The sequence below is a fragment of the Suricata suricatta genome, chromosome 1 (assembly GCF_006229205.1).
Source record: "Suricata suricatta isolate VVHF042 chromosome 1, meerkat_22Aug2017_6uvM2_HiC, whole genome shotgun sequence".
Classification (NCBI taxonomy): domain Eukaryota; kingdom Metazoa; phylum Chordata; class Mammalia; order Carnivora; family Herpestidae; genus Suricata; species Suricata suricatta.
In genome coordinates, this window is record NC_043700.1 from 151,191,707 (window position 1) to 151,215,233 (window position 23,527).

General features: G+C 38.3%; 1 protein-coding gene across 2 annotated transcripts in view; it reads right to left on the reverse strand.

Moving 5' to 3' along the window:
• Positions 1-23,527, reverse strand: part of KIAA1211 (KIAA1211 ortholog) — a 259,149-nt gene that overhangs the window by 117,348 nt on the left and 118,274 nt on the right. The window contains exon 1 of one of the 2 annotated variants that reach the window (XM_029945593.1): positions 14,536-14,578. The exons of the other annotated variant lie outside the window; for it this stretch is intronic. The gene's annotated coding sequence lies outside the window, so the exon portion shown is untranslated. Of the gene's footprint in view, positions 1-14,535; positions 14,579-23,527 lie in introns of those variants that run through there. 2 annotated transcript variants of the gene reach the window in all.

Sequence of the window (23,527 nt, forward strand, 5' to 3'; positions counted from 1 at the left end):
GTATTAAATATTACCTCCTACCCCATCTAAGGGACGGACAGACAACATCTTGCTGTATTGTAGGAGGGTAGGAATGAGTTAGATCATTATGCATCTGTTTCATCCCTGATTAAATGCTAGAGCTAATTTCTAATGTCAAAGACCTATGATAACACAAATTTGCTCTGGAGAAGATGCCTTCTCCTGTATCGTCTGTTTGAGGCTCACGGCCAATGGGCCACACAATTTCTCATGTTTCACAGAAATGAAAGCTTAAAAGGAAATCTGGCTTATTTGGGGTTTGGACAAGAGATACTTGAGGAATCAACTTTATAATCACAGAACTTGTGCAGATGAGCCACACAGCAAAGTAAAGCTGTGATTTCTAATGAGGAAAGAAAATGTTGTCAAGGGAGTCACATAATCCAGGAAAAAAGAAAAATATTTCCTAAAAAAATAGGTTAAATAAAATAAATAAAATGAAATAAAATAAGGAACTAAGGTCTAACAGGCTTCTTTGTAACCTCCCTTAGGGATATAGTAAAACCTTCATAAGTCACAGAAAATTACTCTGGGGCCAGGCTCTCACATACTGGAAAGTCATACTGGCCAGAGAGTCTGAGTTGTTGAGCAGGGGTAAAAAGGAGAAAAAAGTTCAGTGCAGGCATAATGCAGAATGTCTACTACCAAAGCCCTCGTTTATCCTAATTTTGACTTCTACTTTCCCGAAGAGAAAAGTTTATAACATCCAAACAAGCTATCTTAAACCCATTTTTTAAAGGAGAGAAACTCTACTCTAGATAAAATTTTTTTCAAAAAATACGTAACACCCAAAAAAAATCAACCAGCAAGATTGAATTAGTATACACAGATCCTTTATATTTCTGCCAAGGAAGGTGGGGACAAATCCAATCACTGTTGGTTTCCATGTAAATCATTTCAAAGAACTTGGGGGAAAAAACTGAAATGGGAGTATAAAATCAAAATGTCCTAATCACTAGTAGTAAAAATAGATATATTTTAGGGCTCATTGAGGCAATATATTGTAATAATTCTTACTTATATGGTAAAATTGAAGGATAAGGTTAACTAAATGTTAACCTCTCAGTATAAAAATTTTTTAAAAATAAAAGCATTTTGAACAGAAATTTTTCTATAATAAATTATACATTGAATAGAATGTAAACTGTCCTGGGGTCTCGGCCATTACCATTAGGTTTAGATGCAATAACGTGATATCTTAAGGGAATTATTCAAGATGGTCTGTTACTATCAATGCCCTTCTGCCTTTAAACATTTTTGTGCCTATTTTAAAATAAGTATTCTGCCTCCTTTCACATGTACAGCTGTCACTTCTTATTAGGTCTCATAATTCTTCCTTTTAAATTTATGCTTCTTGTGTCTGTTAAATAGGAGATTAGATAATCAAGAAGGATAGAATTATATGTACAGAAAGAATCACCAGGTGCCAAGCAAAAGCCTAAGAAGCTCCCCCAGGAGTTTGGAAACTGAACAGCATCTGTTTGAGCTGCCTTTGCTTGACTGTGTCCCGACAGTTGAGGTCGTTGTACAAGTGATTTGTAGTTAAATCCAAGCATTTCTGTACACTAAAAGCAATAAGGAAAAGATGGCTTTTGTCTCTTTAATTTGCCACTCAGAGTAGGCACTCTGGGTCGTACCTGAAACAACAGCACTCAGAGCCTCATTAGGGACTTTCTGTGTAAGTTTAATTTCCTCCATGGCCATGATTTTGTTTAAATGTTACTGAAAATAAAAAGTACAGCAGGCAATCTGTGAGCACCAGATTTATGAAATCGGAAAAAAAAAAAGTGCCCCACACTTAAATTATCAATTCTGTCCTGTATCTTCCACTTCCGTGAAAGAAAGCACATTACCTTTATCATGTTGATGCATATAATTTGTAATAAAATGGAACAGATGGAGGAAAACAAAGTGATACCTGTAATAAAACACTGAAATTATTATTGCATTTCACAGTCTATAAAAATTGCACATTCACAGAATTACAGTCTCCATCAAACTGCTGACCCCTGCCAAGAGAGAGAAATTTACTGCACTCCTCACACCTGAAAAGGAAAGGTAGGATTAGTTCACGGACGCTTTCCCTTTCACTGTTAATAGGGGCAGTGTTTATACTAGATGAAACCACATAATTACCAAAAAATGAAGAAACCTCTATCTTGCCATATTTACAACTCTCTCATATCTTATCTCTTCTGTTTCAAAATGCTCACTAATTTTCAGAGATTTGTGTTGTTATTACAGTCTAATTTCTCATAATTCTTTTAAGCTAAGAGAATAATAGATTTATAAAATATAACAATAATCATGATGATGTTTTCTTTTGTTCTTATGATTTTCTAAGTAGCTCAACATTTTTTGCAAATATTCATTCTCCCAGTGGTTGTTCATTAGGAAAAAAACTATCCTGGATTGACAAACTAAGGCAAAAAATTTTTGAAATGTTTAAATTTATATAAAGTTGATTTTTACCCTCCTGCTTTGCCAAATATAACAAGTTTCCATTTTAAGTTCTATTCCTTTAGCAAGATTAAATTCCATGTGCTTTTTCAGCTACACTGATAAGATTCTTATAGCCTCCACCTTCCTACTTGGTATAAGTAATCACCTGAACTGTCTTAATATCAGAACATTTTTTTTTTTTTTTTTTACTTTTCATACACTTTGTCAAATACCAACCACATGTTTGAACTGTGTGATTTATATAGCTTTTATCAGCGGTTTCTTACAACATTTTGCCGTAAAGCATTTGTGCATCTTTCCCCTACATGTTTATAGCCATGTTTTGCCCTGAAACTCCTATATCCTGGCACCGGGGCTATACTAAGCAAGCAATATATTCTCCCTACTTCTATGTCACAGTATGGAGCATCTCCTTCAACTCAAAATATACTTTTCACAACCTCTTCCTTTCCAAGGTCTTATTCTTTTAAAGGAATCACATCATCCATGAAAAGTCTCAAGTAGAAACATGAAACTGAATACTTTTCTTATGGTTTTTATCAACATTACAACTAAACGTCTCTTCCTTCAAAAATGCCTAAATTTATGACTTCTCTCTCCTAATGTTACTGAATTTATTGCTATGACAATCAGCAAAATCTCAACATAAATGTCACTTCTCTATTTACACTTGGCTAGATCTATCCAAGAGGTTTGAACCACTGGAAGGTCCATTCACTTTCACAGAACTAGTCCTATTTCCCATAGTTTTACTTTTCATTTTCATGTATTTCTAAAACATAAACTATATTAGTGATTCTTTTTTCAATTTAGATTCATTCCTTTTATGTATCTGTTTCTTAGCTACTTCTTAGCTCAATTAATTTGTTAGTGGTAATCTTAAATTCCATCATCACTAAAGAACGGGATATTTTAAAGCTTCACTACTTTTTGTTACTGCTGTCATAATGCTGTGAATGCCACAATATTGCTTTTGAATGCAATTTTCTGGGCCTGACTTAGAAATGTCCTCTGTTGGATTAGGCTAAAATCAGTTACTTGTTTTCTTTTGTAAGATCTATTGCTACTGTATACTGCAAAGTATTGTCTGTGAATTTGTCTTTTACAATCTACCCATCTAATGGTGGGATATGTTAGCCAAGAGTTGGGAAAATGTATCCGTATCATTCACTCTATATGAGAACTGTCTCTAGTCATTTTATACCTTCCCACACTGACTTTTACAGTGCTCATATTGGTATATTTTCCCATTTGATCCAAGTTATCAACTATTAACTGAGTGCCCACAAAGAGTACAATACTGAACTATACAAACTGGGAACCAAAAATGAAATACAAATCATAATCTGTCCTCAGAAAATCTATAATCTTAACAGAGGCAAGATGCAGAATGCTCCAGTATTAGAATACAAAAAATATATTTTTCTTCCTGACCTTCTAAATAAAACACAGTAGGCTAAAAGAATTCTTTGATTTAGTATTTGCCAATTTTATTATTTGCAAGGCATTCCCTGAGATTATGTATACCAAAAGTAGCCACAGAACAAGTAACAATTTGCAATTTGATTGAAGAATGATTTCATAACTCAATCCCAACATCCCAATCCCAATATGGGTTTATTGTTCTCTACTTATAATGTATGTTGGAGGGTTGTTTTTTTTTTTGGTGGAAAATTACCTGCTGTAGTAAAATGAACGATTTGGGAATGAAGAAAATCTTTAGATATGGCCTATGGAAATCTCAACATATTATACTTATTTCTCTTTTCTAATATACCCTTTCTCTTGTCAGTTTTTTAAATTTTTTTAATGTTTTATTTATTTTTGATACAGAGAGAGACAGAGCATGAGAGGGGGAGGGGCAGAGAGAGAGGGAGATACAGAGTCTGAAGCAGGCTCCAGGCTCTGAGCTGTCAGCACAGAGCCTGACACGGGGCTTGAACCCACGAACGTTGAGATCTGACCTGAGCCAAAGTCGGAGGCTTAACCAACTGAGCCACCCAGGCGCCCCTCTTGTCAGTTTTTTTAAACATGATTTCCTCCAAATGAATCAGTGCTGTGATATGCAGGAAGGAACTATCTATGTGATTATTCTGCTTGGTGCTCAACAAACATCCTGGCAATACGCTCAACTATATGCTGGGGCTGGGACCGCAAAGATTAACCGACATTGTCCCTGCGCTGGAGGAACTCACAGTCCTGTGAGACAGTGCTGTCTGTGTGGGGTGAAGGGAGGCTGGCATTAGTCAGTCTTACAGCACTTCTCCCTAAGGTCTGAGATCAGAATTCTACATGGAGTTTCAAAGATCTCTCATGCCTGTATTTTATAAGAAAAGGCTCACACTTTTGAGACCAGGAAAAAGTCTTTTCCTTATTTGAAATCAAATATTTTCCTTAGGTTTTTTGTTTTCCTCTGCATAACAATGCTTGTTTATGTTTCTTTGCTCCCAAAATCTTTTAAACATGACATGGCAGACTTCAAGTCATTTTTTTATTCCGTCAGGTTTCTCTACATCTCTCATTTCATTTCTCTGCTCTTCCTCATGGTCAATCTCTTCCCACAAGTCTTCACAACATTATTAACCTCATATTTCATTTCTGACATTTGCTTAAAGAGGCTCACATGTAGGAAGACAACTAGTGGTCTTTACTGTTATAACCGCTACGGTTACTATACAAAGAGTTCGTAAGTTTATCCAAGGCTGTGGAAGAGATATGAATTTTTTTGTATGACAACTCACAATTCATTTTTTCTTTAGAAATAATATTGTAAGTGGTGGTTGTGAAATTTCACCCAGATCTTCATTGAGGAAGTAAGGGCTTATTCCCCTAAATGCTCAGTGCTGCTACAGAACGCATGTCCTGAGGTAGGAGAGTAACAGCCACTCAGAGATGGCCCCTTTCTAGTCATCAGAACCATCAATACATTACCTTTCTTAGCAAAGAGACTTTGCAGATGTAAATAAGCTAATGATGTTGAGATGGGAAGATTATCTTGGATTTTTTAGGTAGGCCCAATGTGATCACAACCACCCTTGCAAGAGAAGCAAGAATTCAAGGAGTCACAGGAGGAGGTATGATGACAGAAGCAGAGGTCAGAGAAAGATCAGAAGATTCTTTTTTTTTTAAATTTTTTTAAATGTTTTATTTATTTTTAATACAGAGAGAGATACAGCATAAGAGGGAGAGGGGCAGAGAGAGAAGGAGACACAGAACCAGAAGCAGGCTCCAGGCTCTGAGCTAGCTGTCTGCACAGAGCCTGACGCGGGGCTCAAACCCACGAACCTGAGATCTGACCTGAGCCGAAGCAGGAGGCTTAACCGACTGAGCCACCCAGGCGCCCCAGATCAGAAGATTCTAATGAAGGGAGCAGAATAATCCGCCTCAAAGTATGCTATTTTGGCATACTGATTATTTTGAATTAAAGAAGGACACTCTTGACTCTCCTGTGCTCTCCCTGAAGGAAAGATTTAAATCTTTCTTATGTGAAAGGTACCCTCCCTGTCCCAGGAGGTTAGAAGGCATCCTTATTAGCAGAGAGGCAAGTCAGGACCAAGAGGATAAATAAACAAACTTTGTTACTTTTTCACTAAAATAGTACCCCAAGCCCAAACCTCTTTGTTTTGTCAATTCTTCACAAATTTATTGTTTGCCTACGAGGTATAGAAGATTCCTGCTTTGGTCACTTCTTCAAGTTTCATATTTTTGGGGGCTACTGTACATATGAAATTAAATTTTTTGTTCTCCCGTTAATCTATCTTATATCCATTTCATTATTAAACCAGGCAGAGAACCTAGAAGGGAACATTTTTCCACCCCTACACTACATTGTTGGCCTTGAAGTGGAGGAAGAAACCACATACAGACTAAGGAAGGCAGCAGTCTCCAGAAGCTAGAAAAGGCAAGGAAAGGGATTCTGCCCTTGGGCATTCAAAAGGAACACCGCCCTACTGCCTCATTTTAGACCTCTGACCTCCAGAACTGTAAAGCAAAAAACATGCATTGTTTTCATCCACTAACTTCATGGTAATTTGTTTCAACAGCAATAGGAAACAAATATACATCTTGAGAAAAATTATCAAGGTTTCTGTGATCAAATAACTAGGGGAACATCATTCACTTTATCGCCCTCTCAGCGCCTACGTTCTGAGAAGTCCTACGATAAAGAATTTTGTTTAATTTTGTTAAAACTAGAATTTGCCAAAACTACTTAACCATAAGCCTTTTAAGGACTGTTTAACAGTACTATTCATGGAGCCTACTTTGGGAAACAATGCTCCAAGGATTTATCTACAGATGATGGTATCCAGAAGAGATGCAGACACTCATTTATCTAGACTGAAATTCCATTCACTGATGCTGTTTCACTGAATTATTATTGAGTGTCCAATTTAGGTTTACATTGTGATAGGTATTGGGATTAGGGACAAGGAGGTGAGACACAAAGATATGAAAGAAAATATTACTGACTCCAAGGAAATTATGTAATATGGGATATGACATATTTACCAAAAAGTGTAAACCAGGTAGAAAACATTAAGTTCTGTGTATATATATGGGGGCAGGATGGGCTGTGAAGTTTGGAGGGAAAAAAATCCATCATTTTCAGGAAGGGGAAGGTTAGAGAATGAATTCTGAAAGAGCTGGCCTTTGAATTTGCTTTTTTTTTTTAATGTTTATTTTTGAGGGAAAGAGAGAGTGTGTGTAAGCAGGGGAGTGGCAGAGAGAAGGAGAGACACAGAATCTGAAGTTGTTTCCAGGCTCCAAGCTGTAAGCACAGAGCCTGACACAGGGCTCAGATTTATGAATTACAAGATCATGACCTGAGCCAAAGTTGGATGCTTAACCAACTGAGCCACCCAGGTGTCCCTTGAATTTGTCTTTTGAGGGAAGCTAGGCTGATGGCGATGGGAAGAGAGGGAAGAAAAGAAGGGCACTGCTTACCCTGGTGGTATCAGGGTAAGCAACCTTATCTATTACAGGCACCACCTGACCCAAGGACGACGTTTTCCCTACTGGGGAAAGCAAGATTCATCTTGGTAAACCATATCCTTGTCTGTGCGATAATCAGAATTATAAATTTATGGGAGGGGGAGGTGTGCCTGGGTGGCTCAGTTGGTTAAGCATCCAACTCTTGATTTTGGTTGAGATCATGATCCCAGGGTGTGGGATGGAGCTGAGGAAGGAGCCTGCTTAATATTCTCTCTCTCTTCCTCTGCCCCTCTCCCTTGCTTGTGCTCTCTCTCAAATAAAAAATAAAAAATAAAAATACATACATACATAAAATACAGAGGTATATACAACCAAACACTTAATATAAAATTTTATCTCAAATGCTCTCTTTGGGGTATTTTTCTGCATGGAATGGACTTTCTGAGGCTCCCTAAAATATGTACCCAGTAAAGTTTAGACTACAGATGTTTTTTGCTTTTCCTGGTAAATCTTCCTAGTGATAAGGATATAGCTTTCTTTTTTTTTTTTTTATTTATTTTTTTTCCGAGAGACAGAGAGAGACAGCGGGAGCAGGAGAGGGTCAGAGAGAGAGGGAGACACTGAATCTGAAGCAGGCTCCAGGTTCTCAGTTAGCTGTCAGCAAAGAGCCAGACATGGGGCTCGAACCCACAACCTGTGAGATCATGACCTGAGCCAAAGCCACACACTCAGCTGACTGAGCCACCCAGGCACCCCAGGCTATAGCTTTCTGATTATTCCTTGGACCTCTAAACTTCTGTTCAGAACTGGAGTCATCTGTTGCAAAAAGTTTCAATACCAACCCTATGTGCGTGAAGACTAGGCTTTAATGGTAATGGTAAAGGGAGGGCATTTCTGTGTTACTTTAGCTTCCTGTTTCATGTCAGCTTTAGTCTCCTTTTGTCCGCTTGTTCTTTGTAAGCCTCGTCTCTAGAGCAGTGGAGGTATTTGGCATACGTTTGTTGAAATGGTGAAAGGATTACTGAAGTGAAATCTTGGCTCCACTCAAACTGATTTAGAAAAAGACTTTTCTTAAACATTTATTTCAACATGGAAAAGGAAGATTAAAACATGTGGCATCTTAGAGGGAAGTAATTCAACAACAATTTTTTGGTGGGGGAGGGGCCTTTAGGCCCTTGAAGAAACAAGGCGTATCACCTTCTGGAAGAGATGCCTGCACTGTCCATTGGTTTGAACCAAAAAGAGTGGTAAATCAAACACTTATTTTCTGACTGTTCATTAAAGAAAGGGCAGGATTTAGAGGATCTCAGGGCTCCTCCCGAGAAATACATTCATGTAGGTGTGACCTCTGGAGATTGTGTGCCCCCGCCCCTGTTTGTCTGGCAAACACCTGCTCATCTTTCAAGGCAGCTCAAATGACAAGTCTGGGAGGCCCTGCGGCTCCCTGTGGCAGTTGTTTACTCTGCCCTTTGTGGTTGCCAGCACTCTGTGCAGAACTCTCTCATATATCACTAATCACATTTTATACGGTTATCTGCTTACATATCTGGATTTAATTCCATAAACTTTTGCTAGGGCAATGTTAGATTCAAAGGCAAGGACTCTGGCCTTTAGAAGCTACTTCCTTTTACAGGAGACAGACAACAAACAACTACTTATAACTCTTGGCAGCTGCAGAAGAAAGTGCAGAGAGGAGATAATGGAAAGGAGGGCAAGGTCATAGTTCATAGTCAGGTCTTGGCGCAGAGTCTGGCACATAACAAGTTCCATACATGTTCACGGAGGGAGGGAGATTGGAAGAGATAAAAAGAAGGGGTTGGAAGAAAGAGAAGGGAAGGAAATGAACAAAAATGCCCCATCCTTGTCACTGGTAAACACTGTCAACTGAGTATTACTCTAAAGGTAGTATTCTCAGGTCCCTGGTAGTGCATTTTTAGAGCAGAAAGTTGATGTTTCAGTCATACTTGGCACACAATACCATACATGATAACCACCATCTGAGGGCAGCAAGTCATAATCTGTCCTGTATTTCACTGTCATCCCACTCCCAGGGGGTCTACAGAACAGAGACTTACAGAGTTTGCATCCGCTGAAAGCACTAGCTCTATGCCAATCTAATTCTTGGGTTCTGCATCATTGGACCAGCAGGCTCTCTTGCTCCCACAAAAGGATTTAACTAGAATTTTGGTGCCCTCAGAACTCTGTCATCCAGCTCCCCATTTCTCTGCCAGCTTCATCTGCACAATGCATCTCCGGTTACGTCTGGCAGATAGAGGAATCTCATTTCAAGCCTCTGCTGCTACAGCCCTCCCCGAGCAGCCTCTATTTCGCAGGGGAGAGAAGGGAGGAGGCAGGATGATCAGCCTCCTGAAAAGATGAGTGTAAAGTATTTCTCAAATTTTCATCTTCAACAGCTGGTATTATTCCACTCCCTGGGGTGGAGGAGACTATGCTTTGTTGCTTAGCTAGCAATGTAATCTCTAGCTATCCTGATGCCAAAGTATCAATTACAGGTTCATTTGGATGATGGGATAAATTGGTGTTGAGTCCACTAGACAATGACAGAAATTGGAGGTAGAGGGAAAGATGCCAAAGGGGATCTGTCCTGAAGTACAAATTCTTCACATCCTTGCAAATTAAGGAACTCAATTCTAAACTGCGAGTTGTCTCATGAAGAGAAACGCACCCGCAGTGAAGTGAAGCAGGTATTCCTAAGGAGGTTTTGCTTCGAGGGCATAATTAGGAGTGTGTGAACACTCAGGCAGCATTCCAGGTTCCCCAGTGTTACAACAGGAGGAAATTGAAAAAAAAAAAAAACCCAAAAAACAATGACCTGCATTTAAAAACAAATGTATTACCAGACAGAAAAAGTCACATATTATATGATTCTATATATATTAAATAGCTACAATAGTAAAATCCCTAGCGATAGCAGATTGGTGGCTGTCAGTGGTTGAGGGGAAGGAGAAATGGAGAATAAGTGCTTCAGGGGTACAGTGTTTAATTCGGGGGGTGATAAAAATGTTCTGAATGTACTAACTGCCACTGAATTGTTCACTTTATGTTATGTGAGTTTCACCTGAATTACAAAGAATAAATGTTTTATAACTAAATGTTTTATAATTGAGGACCTCAGTATTTTGCATTGCTCAACAATCTACCATTGCTGGGAAATAAGAAGGATTTTATTCCCATTCCACAGTGATAAGAGGGATTAAGTAGGTCTCTAAGTTCTAATACTTGTCACCTTTCGGCCTTTCTTATGAAAAGCCTAGTATATTCCCAGAATGTCTGTCACAGGGAAGTAATTCAAACCAATGACCCCTGACATGCTTGGCCCTTGATAAGTAGCAGCAGCAGCAACAGCAAGAGCAAGTGTTCATCATAGTACTAGATGATCCAACGTCCATGGGGTGCACCCCACACCAGACCCAGGTGACTTGCTACATTCTGGGGACATGAGACAAAGACTATGGGTCATTTTCATTCATTAGAAAAATATAAAGACCTTGCTCTTGCCACACTCTTTCAGAGTCAAAGGAAATTAATTTTAACAGAGTAGAAGCATCTTTGGAAGGGAGGCAGTTTTTCCTTTCTTTTTTGATACTAAGAAGAATATATGCTTCAACACACAGATCCAAAGCAGTCAGCGGTTAAGCGAAAAGAAGCCTGAGAACTTAGCAGGAATACAAACATTTTGAGCACAGAAGTTAAAAGAAATGGCTTTGAGAAGAAACTACAAGACTATGTAACATCAAAAAATGGCTAACAACTATATTTAAAAGTAGGAAGGGGGCTGCCCAGTCTTACCCAACACCTCCCCTCTCCCACCCCACACCATGCAGTCAAGGCCACGGACAAGCAGGCCTCCCAAGTCTTCACCCAACCAACTTGCTGAACCATTCCATTTGTCTCACATTCTACTTCTTGACATAGCTCTAATTTTTCTGGTTTTAACCTTATGACTTTTACTCTAACCACACTTTGTCTCACCACCCAGACTTAACACATAGCTTTGGGATATTTTTTTTTCTTTACAAAGATCTAGACATTCCTCTGAGAATACTGCCTTTGGTGGCTTTATCCACATTTAGCCTGACCCAGGGATGTCACTCTTCACTGTGACTCACAGAAAAGTGTGTGGTTCTGCTTTGGTGTATCATTCCTTTTCTCAGGTGTAACCCTCAAGACTAAGCCTAAAAATAAGGCTCTAGCACTGATTTCTGGCTCACAAATGGCTAGACAAGCTTCATATTAAGTAAGAATTTTTAAATATAATGACAAAACAAAATATATCTGATGCTTTCAAAATCCCCTAATTCTATTGCAATATGCCAACTGACTCAGAGAGCCATGTTATGTTTTCCTATGTTGTGGGAGAAAAACCCATGTGATCCTGTCACAAAACGTTCTATACACCACAGAAATTACAGTATTACTTTCCTGAAAAATTCTGAAAAGAGAGAAGTAGCATCTGCTTCCTATGTTTGTCGTGCTATGGAATGAAACACAAAATGGGGAGTGGGTTATAGAGGGGCATCTATTTTCCCTCTGACAGGAATGCTGAGACAGGGCATAGTTTTGAGCTACCCTGAGGTTAAGCAGTGCTGTGCGTGTACGATTCCTGTCCTCAGCCACAACAATTCCGGTCACCTCCTTCCTCGTATCACTGCCACAGTGGTACAAGTTGAGCTGTAATAATCTGGCTCTTCTGCTTATGGACGCTGACTTTAGGTGAGTCACTGAAGCTTTCTGAGCCTATTTCTCCACCAGTGAGATGCGAATAGTAACGCCTGTTTATTACAGTTACAGGTTAAACTGCGCCTCCCAAAAGGTGTACTGTAGTCCGAACCCTCAGTACCTCAGGATATGACCTTATTTGAAAATAGGGTCATTGTAAGTGTACTAGTTAAGGGGAGATCATACTGGAGTACAGTCCTCAATCTAGTACGTCTGTTGTCTTTCTAAGAAAAGGAAAGACAGCCATGTGGAGACACAAATACACAAGGAGAATGACATGTGAGGACAGAGACAGGGACTGAAGTGACACAGCAGCCAAAAGGATCTATGGCTATCACCAGAAGCTGTGAAGAGGCAAAGGATTCTCCCCTTTATGTCTCAGAGGGAGCATAGCCTTCTCTTGATTTTAGACTTCTGGGGGCAGAACTGTGAGAAAATAAATTTCTGTTATTTCAAGCCACTCAGTTCGTGGTACTTGTTACAGCAGCCCTAAGAAACTAATACAGTGCGGGAGGTTTTATTTATATATGTATTTATAGAGTGTGTGTGTGTGCGCGCACGCACGTGTGTGTGTGTGTTAAATGCAGGGGAAACACACACAGAATCAACCAAGTAGGACAGAAGAAAAACAAGGTAATTTTCCCCTGGAGCGGACACTGCCTCTCTGGACCCACCTCCCCCTGCTGCCCTGCCCCCTCTGCCCCCGCTCACCGGCCTCCTGTGAGGAGACTGTGCTTGAAACACCCCACCATGTTCACTCCTTAGGGTCTTCGCACTGGCTGCTTCCTCCGCCTAGAACACACCCAGGGTGAAGTCCTCCTTCCTGTCTTTCCTCAGTGAAGCCCACCCTGGCTGCTCCATTTAACACAGCAACCTGTACTCCTATGCCACCCGGCACTCCCAATTCCCCTTATTCAGCATTTCTTTTTCTATTTTCCATATTCTTATTGGCTTCTAATAGCCTAGTAATTTATTTATTTCTCTATTACATGCAGTACTTATTATCTGTCTCCCTCTATGCCAGAACATAAGCTCCATGAGGGCAGGGATCTTCAGGTTTTGCTCACTGACATGAACAAGCATCTAAAACAGTACCTAGTTCATAACAGGTACTTGACAAAGTTATTTTCAAATCCATTATTTATTTTTAATTAATAACTTTGTTATTACAGAACTGTACATGTGTACCATAAAATATCAGAAAAAATTAAAAACTTCAAATTTCTACCATACAATAATATCTTCCAAATTATGATAAATCAGAATGGTTTATATCTTCTGTTAAGTAACTCACTAAGGAATTCTCTTTATATACATATATTTTTAAGTAGACAGAGACAGCATGAGTGGTAGGGGGGCAGAGAGAGTAGGGGAGAAAGAATCCTAGGCAGGCTCTGCACTGTCAGTACAGAACCCAATGAATGTGGGGCTCGACCTCACAAACCTGTGAGATCATGACCTGAGCCAAAACCAAGAATTGGACACTTAACCAACTGAGCCACCCAAGCACCCCATATACACATTTTTAAATGTTTATTTATTTTGAGAGGGGGGGGCGCGTGAGAGACAGAGAGAGAGAGAGAAAGAGAATCCCAAGCAGGTTCCACACTGTCAGCACAGTCTGACATGGGGCTCAAACTCATGAATTGTGGGATCATGACCTGAGCCAAAATTAAGAGTTGGGATGCTTAACTGACCAAACCACCCAGGTGCCCCAAGGAATTCTGTCTCTTAAGGAAAAATGTCATGGTATAGATAACCTCCATGTTATAAGACTTGGTATATGGGCTAAAGGAAATAATGTATCCAAATACTTAAATAATGATTGCCATAACAACTCAGATAATTATTTTCTTTATCTTATCTTTAACTTTCATCCTTTGCACAACTTCAAAAAAGTAGCAGATACCTGCAGACAAGAGAATGGCATAATGTTGTTCCTTCAGAGGAGGCAAGTGGGGAAGACCTCCACTCCTCTCACTCAAGACGGAGTTCGCAAATTCACAGTATCAAGCTCTATGGTCCAAATGTACCACGAGACACAAGGCCACTAACTATTCCATACAATTTTATACAGTAACAAAACAATACAGTGATAATTACATTTTTATATTATATCCTCCCATTTGCAAAAGCTTTTCATATGAATTTTTTCATATAGATTAAGGAAAGGGGGCTAAGATAATTTAAGTTACCACAGCTGGTAAGTAGAAGAGCTGAGTATTAAATCTAGAAGGTCAGCAGTGACAAGGATCTTTTAAACTTGATAGTGAAATGCATACTATCCATTTCTAGAATCCCATTCACAGTAAATAAAATGCTCTTTAGTACTTTCTCCATAAGCTACTTCCCTCCCTGCCCTCTAAACAAATGACTTACCTATCTTAATAGCCACACATCCTTTCCTTGCTGGGTAACTCTCCACCAAAATTTTCTTCTTGTAAAAAGGAGATTAGTGATTAAGTGTTTCAGGAAATGGGATACATTGTTGAGAAAATCTGGGAATCACTGCTCTTGTGAACTGTTGAGAAAAAAAACAAAACATCAAGAGCTTTATATCTTCAGTCCTCTTGGGAAGACTTCAAAATGAATCTCTTTTCCATTCTGGCAGAAGTCAGTACAAAAGAGTTTTGGTTTGGTCTTTTTGCTGAGATTTTCAATTAGGTTTAATAATATCAAATTTTCATTCCTTAGCCTAAATTTATTCTAGACTCTTAAAAGCATTTATTAGAAACTGTTTCTACTTTTGAAGAGACTGAAAGAATCATGGCCATGAATACCAAGGCCTTCTTCTATACAGAATTCTCACATTTATTTCTCATGGTAGTTTAGCTAAAATTCAAGGAGCTAGAAGACACAAACGCAACATAGAGAACTGAAGGCAGTAACCATTAGATTGTTTCCTCCCTCAGAGGTAGCAAAGGCATACCAATCAGACTTAATGAGATTAATGGGCTCCCTAGGGGTAGGGCATGCACAATCTCTTATAAACACACCAGAATAAAAACTGGGACATAGTGACAGTATATTTTAACTGGAATGGATGTGGGAAATATCCAGGAGACAACCCCAGATTCAAATTTTATACCCCAAGTTTTCATTATCGTCCCCCAAAACCAGAAACCACCAGGGAGACCGAGTCACACATGCAAAAGCAAAGGGCTTTATTATGAGTTGAGGCTGGCCGGGCTTAGCTCGGGCTCACAGACTTTACTGGCACAGTGGATCCATGCTGAGAGCCCTGAACAAAGGGGGGGTAGGGCCTTTATAGGTTCGGCAAGGGGGAGTTACAGGAAATTGTGACACAGGTACAGGGGTCCAATCATTATAGCATAACATCATTGGCAGTAACTTTAACCAATTACAGAGTGGACCCAGGATCCTCACGTAGGGCTTAGTAGGACTAGTCTTAGCCTCCATCTTTAGGCCTGCCCTTAGAAATGTTAAGGGTGTTAGCTGGCCTTTCCTGATTGGGTGTTACAAGGGTGGTCCCTCCTGCCTTGGGCGAAGTGTGCCCTTTTATTGTCTAATGATTCTGAGAAACTGACACCTAGGCCTCCAAGGTCAGAGGGGAAACTGGAAGCTCAGACCTGCATCCTTACAAAATATGCCTTTTGCATAGCCAAAGAAAAGATGATAATTTTGTGGGACAATGATACAGAAAGAAATGTCTTCAAATCTCAGGATGACAATGGGTGTCTGACCCTGACCAGGAGTTGATAGTACGGGCTTAGAGAAGGATTCCCAGTTCTGGTTATGAGAGGCTAGTTTGTATTAGACCAACTTTCCATTGAACACAACTAGAAAAGCTGGATAAATATATCTAAAACTTGTTTCAGGGCACTAGAGTGCTACCAAGGTAGCCATAACATGAGAGGCCAAGATCTTAGGGAGAAGAGAAACAAAACTGAGGCAACTCATTATACTGCTTTTCCTTTCAAAATATCTACTGATCTTTAAGAGGCACAGGGCAAAGCTGCTGAGAAGCCAAGCAGAAAGCAGCTGCCAGAGGCACACACAGTGGACCAAAACAGTACCAAAGCTGGGAATCAAATCACTTCAGTCCCTCATTGGATTAAGGAGGTCTCCCCTACTCTGACTGCCTACCAGAAACAAAATAAGCTCCGTAGAGAGAGATACCATCATCCACATTATTTGTGATTCTTTATACAAAATGTCCTATATTCAATCAACAATTGAATACCAGGGTATACCAGGGCATAGGGTCAAGAAAGAAAGAGACAATGAAAATAGAACCCAGAGGTGACCAAGCGATATTATCTTTAAAACAATTGTGATCAGTGGAATGCCTGGGTGGCTCCATCAGTTAAGCCTCTGATGTTGGCTCAGGTCATGATCTAATGGTTCATGGGTTCGAACCCCACATCAGGCTCTAGACAGACAACTCAGAACCTAGAACCTGCTTCAGATTCTGTGTCTCCCTCTCTCCCTTTGACCCTCCCCCACCTGTGTTTTCTCTTTCTCTCAAAATGAATAAAATATTTAAAAATTTTTAAAAATTGTGATTAACATGTTCAAAATTATAAAGATTATAAAATACTTTTACACATATCTAAGTCACAAAAATAAGCAAAAAAAAAAAAGACAAAGAATAAGGATACAAAATATTTTAATAACGCAATTAAAAAACTCAGCCTTAGTAACCTGTGTAGAATACTGCACCCAACAACTGTGACTACATGTTCTTCCTAGGTGTACATGAAACATTGCAGAAGTGTGGGTCATAAAATAAGTTTCAGGAAATTTCAATAAATAGAAACCATGGAGTACTTTTTTGAGCTTACTCTTCTGAAATAATATAAATTCACAAGAAATAGTAAAAATAGTAATTTTTTTAAAGCAAAATAAAATGTACATACACTAAAACACACTACTCCCCATGTCCAGTAGGGAGCCAAACACAGGGCTTGAACTCACAACCCTGAGACCTAAGCTGAGACCAAGAGTCGAATGCTTAACCAACTAAGCCACCCAGGCATTTCAGAATACATTTTTAAGTGTACAATTTGATACAGTTTGATAAAGGAATCCAAATGTGTAACCACTAACAAAATAATAATATAGAGCATTTCCATCACTCCAGGAAGTTTCCTCATGTCCCTTTTAGTCAAATGCTACAACCCAAAGAAACCCATTTCTATTACCATACATTATTTCTGAACTACGTAAAAATTGACTCACATAGAATGTACTCTTTTGTGTCTGGCTTTATTCATGCAGCATAATGTCTCTGAGTTTCACCTACACTGTTGAGAGCACTACTAGTTTACATCTTTTTATTGCTGAATCATAGTCCATTGTATGAAAATACCACAACTTATAATAAATTCTCCTCTGAATGGACATTTGGTTGTTTCCATTTTAGGGCTATTAAGAATAACACTGGTAAAAATGTTCTAGTACAAGTCTCTTTGTGAACATATATTTTCATTTCTCTTGGATAAACACCTAGGAGTTCCACTCCTAGGTTAAAAGTTGACAAATGTTTAACTTTATAAGAAACTGCCAAACATTTTATCAAAATGGCTGTATCATTTTATACTCTCATTATTAATAAGGAGTTCCAATTTACACAGCCTCATCGACATTTGGTGTTGGCAGACTTTCCATTTGAGTCATTCTAGTGTGAGGTTTTGATTGGCAACTCCCTGGTGACTAATAATAATAGTTTTTTAAATATCTTTTTATATGCAATGTTTGTTATAAGTCTTTTGTCCATTTTTTAATTGCAGTTTTTAATTATTGGTAATTATAGGAATTCTTTACACATTCTGATCCCTGTCCTTTGTCAGATATATGTACTACATATATTCTCTCCAGTCTGTGGTTTTCCTTTAAAATTTCTAACTGTATCGTTGTTGATCAGAAGTTTTTAATGTTGATGAACTCCAATTTTTTCTTTATGTTTAGTGCTTTCAGTGTCCTTTAAGAATCTATGCTTAATGAGAAAGAATGAAATCTGGCCATTTGTAGCAAAGTGGATGGACCTCGAGGGTGTCATGCTAAGCGAAATAAGTCAGGCGGAGAAGGACAGATACCATATATTTGCACTCATAGGTCTAAAAGGAGAACAGGAGAAACCTAATGGAGGACCAGGGGGAGGGGAAGAGGGAAAGAGAGTTGGGGAGAGAGAGGGACGCAAAACCTGAGAGACTGTCAAATACTGAAAATGAACTGAGGGTTGAAGGGGGAGGGGGAGGGGGAAGGGAGGTGGTGGTAATGGAGGAGGGCACTTGTGGGGAAGAGCACTGGGTGTTATATGGAAACCAATTTGACAATAAACTATTTAAAAAAAGAAGAAGAATCTCTGTTTAAAGTCTACTTAAAAGCCAAAAAGATATTCTCCTATATTTTTTCTAGAAGTTTTATAGATTTAGTTTTCTTATCTATCTCAAATTAATTTTCGTTTGTGATATAATTCAGAGTTAAGAGGTTAATTTTCCTCCCACTTGGTCTAGTAACATTTGTTGAAAAGACTTTCCCTCCCTAACTGAATTGTCATAGCACCCTTGTCAATTAATTGACATACAGCACAGTATGTTTTCAATTAAGCTAGAAATCAATTAAGCTAGTGATAATCAGAGAATCCTCAAGTGTTTGACATTAAATAGTACACATCTAAATAATCAATGGGCGAGAGAAGAAATCACAATCGTAATTAGAAAATTTTGACTTAAGTAATGATGAAATAATAAGAAATAAAAAATGGTGAAATGTAAAGTGACATTAAAAAGTTTAGAAATCAATCATTTATATGTCTATCTCAAGGAATCAGAAAAAGAGAGACACAAATCCAAAGAAAGAAAAAGTAAATAACAAAAAAATAAAAGCAGAAATCAATGAACTAGAAAAAGTAAAGTCTTCAAAGGCAAAAAGCTGGTTCTTTGAAAAAGTCTAGTAATATTTATAAACCCTTCAGAAGGCTCCAGAGCCAAAGCTGCTCATTCTCAACTCTTTTAACTAAGAGTCTTCTCCCCACAACACTGATTTCAGACAGATTAAGTCTCCTCAGTTCCTCTATTTTTGTTCCCAAAGACAAGCACAGGGTCTATTTTGCTTATGAGAGTTGTGCTTTTACTATTTTCTTTTTAAGAGAAACATCTACAGAATAACAGAAATAAACACGGGGACATTGCACAGTTCCCCAAAATCTCAAATATGAATTCTCTGCCAGCACCATGAGGTCAAAACAGTATTAACCTAGTATTTGACAAGACATCAGTTCCCAAGATGTGAAACTATCAATAAAACTATTTAAATTACCGACTTACATCCACTATTCTTAGGAGTGAACTTCATTTTTAATGCATATTCTGCCTTAAATGGGCAACTAACAACACAATATAGCCAAGACATTTTAAAATAAAGTCTCCACAATGGACTGAAGGGGGAGGGGGAGGGAGGGAAGGGGGTGATGGTCGTGGTAGGGGACACTTGTGGGGAGAAGCACTGGGTGTTATATGGAAACCAATTTGACAATAAACTATTAAAAATAAATAAATTAATTAATTAATTAAATCTAAAGTCTCCAGAATGTGAATATAAATCTCTATATATTTTTCACTGATATTAAGTCACAGTGATACTCAATACAATACACAGTAATGAATATTTTGTTTTTGTTTGTTTTCTTTTTAGAGAGAGAACATAAGCAGGGAAGAGGGGCTGAGGGAGAGAGAGACTCTTAAGGAGGTTCCATGCTCAGCACGGAGCCCAACGGGGATCATGACCTGAGCTGAAATCAAGAGTCAGACACTGAACCAATTGAGCCACCAAGGCACTCCAGTTATGAGTATTGTCAAACAAAAAATAAAAAGCCACACACCATTGGACATCTGGGTGACTCAGTCAGTTAAGCGACCAACTTTGGCTCAGGTCATGATCTCATGGTTCATGAGTTGGAGGTCCGCGTTGGGCTCTGTGCTGACAGCTCAGAGCCTGGAGCCTTCTTCGGATTCTGTGTCTCCCTTTTTCTCTGCCCCTCCCCAACCTGTGCTCTGTCTCTCTCTCAAAACTAAACATTAAAAAAATTTTTTTAAAAAGCCACATGCCATCTGTGAAATATTTGTTCTGACACCATAAAAAATGATTTAAATAATAGACAAAAATCAGCCACTTGCATTAGTAATTTATTGATAATTAAGTAATGCACAGATAATATGTGGCAATCAAATTGATTCCTTAGTGAATAGTTGAAGAAAATGTTGATGGAAATTTGAGGAAATAAATATTTAAAATTATTCAATATGTAAAATTTATCATACTATTTATTCAATGAAAGTATAGATGTTTCTGTCTCAATAATGAAATACATAAAGAAGTACTTTTTTAGTGAGCCACTAAAAGAAAGGAGTACAGTGGAAGAAATACATGTCCTCTAATAAAAACAATGTTTTATGGGGCACCTATACACTGATTGAGTGGAGTGATTAAAGGAATCCTGGAAAAGTTAGTACCACACATGAAATGCAATCATTGCCTTATTCATAACCAAGCTATTATTGAAAAGTTGAATCTAGAAGAGCACCAAGAATGTCACTGGCATTATTATTTAGCAGAATCATTATAAAACCTTGTAATAACATGAAGAGTGATCATGAGCATCTTTTACACTGCATGCACAGTGGTTGCTTGGTTATTGTCATACCACTGCACCAAGAAGAGATGTCAAATTTAAATTGCCTCACATTTTTTCACTTATAACTAGACAAGTGTTCTAAAACATCATGATTGGGGCATCTGGGTGGCTCAATCAGTTAGGTGTCAGACTCTTGATTTCTGCTCAAGTCATGATCTCACACTTATGGGTTCAAGCCCCACTTCAGGTCTGCAATAACAGTGTGGAGCCTGCTTGGGGTTCTCTCTCTCTGTCTCTCCTCCCTTCATGCACATGTGCTCTCTTATTCTCTCTCTCTCAAAAACAAACTTAAAAATAATAAATAAAATAAAATAAAATATTATGACTGCTTCAGTGATGCCTACTATCAGTCATATACTTCAGAAGAGATATTTTGGTGGAAAAAAAAGCATGTTTAATTTTTTTTCAAAAATAATTCCTAAATAGCAATTCTGCTCATAGCTAGTTGTTATTTACTTTTCTTATAAAGTTGATGCTTTAACAATAAGTGATAATTATTTTGCAAGGAAATTCATTCTCTGGAAATAGTATTCTGAAAGTGGGTGCTTGGAGAGGTTTCCATCAGGTGATTTTGTTGTTGAAAACCGATGAAAGGATTACCTTGAGGAATGATCCTCGAATTCTCCCTGTCTCCAACTTGCCACAACTAATGTCAGCAAATCTTGATCTACCTTCCAAATTCATCAAGAACACAACACTTCTCATGGTCTACAATGCCACCATGCGAGTCCCAACCGCTCTCATCTAATCCCACACTGGAGCTACAGCTTCCCAGATAACCTCCGGGCACATACTCCTCTCCTGACTCCTGCACCACACCACTGCCCCCAGGAACCTGAGTCACCTTACTAACACCTAAGTCAAATCATGTCACTCATTTGCTCAAAGCTATCTAATAATTTGCTATATCTCAGCATAAAAGCCAAATTCCCTACAATGGCCTATAAGGTCATCATTTTACCATTGCCTCACTGACATCATTTCCCAGTACGCTTGTCCTTACTTGCTCCACTCAAGTCCCAGCAGTGCTGTGCCTCAGAGGCCAGGCACACTTTGCCTCAGAGCTTTGCAACTGGCTGTTCCCTTTGCCTGGTATACTTCCCCAGATATGTGCCCTCACTTCCTTCAGGTCTTTACTTAAAAATCACTTTTCCATGAGGCCTTCCCTGGCCTCCCTAAAATACCTACTCCCAACACTCTCCATTCTTCTTCCTTGCTTTATTTTTCTCTTTAATGCTTATCACCATCTAACATACTTTAACTATACTTGTTTATCAGCTTATTGCCTAGCTCCATCTAAGGGCAGGAATTTTGGTCTGTTGTGTGTTTACTGTTCTAGCCTAGAATGATAGCATTATTACTTGAATATGTGCTTGCTGAAAGAGTGAGTAGTCAGTAAAAACCTTCATTATCTACACATTTTAAAAGCTTGAAAACAGACTTTTCTAATCTTCCAAATGAGTTTAGTAAGTTTTGAACTCTTTGCTAGAAATACATAAATGCAATACCTTAATAATTAACAAAAATAATTAAATGACATGAGAAAATACAAATTATTACCTGAATTGAAACAAAAATTTTGGTATAGCCAATGCATATGAATGAAAAACAGGTATTATTATTTACCAAGAACAGCTAACAATGTCATTCTTCTATTTGGATCAACATCTCTTTATGAATTATTTTTTAGTTAAATAAATTATGAAAATGAAATAAAACTTAAAACCACATCATCAAATGTCTATAGGACATATTGTTAAACCAAAACAAAACAAAGCAAAAAAATAATGACATATTTAATGAATGTATTCTCATGGAGCAAAGGGAATTTGCTGTATGGTTAATTAATAAAATAAAATTTTAAGTATTTTATCTTTATCTCAACCTTTTAAAAAGTCAATATTGGAGTGCTTGGGTGGCTCACTTGGGTGGGTTAGTGTCCGAGTCAGTTTTGGCTTAGGTCATGATCTCATGGTTCATGAGTTCGAGCCCCGATCAGGCTCTGCGCTGACAGCATGGAGCCTGCTTAGGATTCTCTCTCTCCTTCTCTTTCTGCCCCTCCCCTATTCTCTCTCTTTCTCTCTCAAAATAAATAAACTTAAAAATTTTTTTGATCTTAATGGCAATTTTGTAAATGTTTTATGATATTCAAGATATTCATATATTTAATATTCTTAAGTAAGCAAAAAACCATGGGGTAGAAATCTTCATTTACAGCTTGGAAACCATTGTGCTAAAGACTTGGGAAGAAGGGAAGAGGCATGTTGTGTCCCAACTGATAGATATATAAAATCACCAAGTAATTTGACACAGTGTGGTAAGTATTTATGACTTGGTCTCTGCCCTCCTTTGAGGTTTTATCCCTCAGTACTCCCTGAATGACTCAAACTTTACAAAGTTCAGGTTCCAGCAACAGCTAACTTCTGGTAATTTCTCATGCACAATTCTTGATTTTGGACCCCTTTACTTCGATGTAGGGCTGCCAGGTAAAATACAAGATGCCATGTTTGGGTGGTTAGGAACGAAAATAATTATCAACATGGATTTCCCTAAGAAAACAGTTAAAGCAGCTAAGAAAACAGTTAAAGCAGAAGTGGCAGAAGAGCAAGAAAGGAAAAAAGACACTCCTCAAAAAAATTTTTTCTTTCTCTCAACTCTTTATCCTTTTTTTAAGTGCAACTGAGAACTAAGTTTAAATGAAGTCACTGAGTA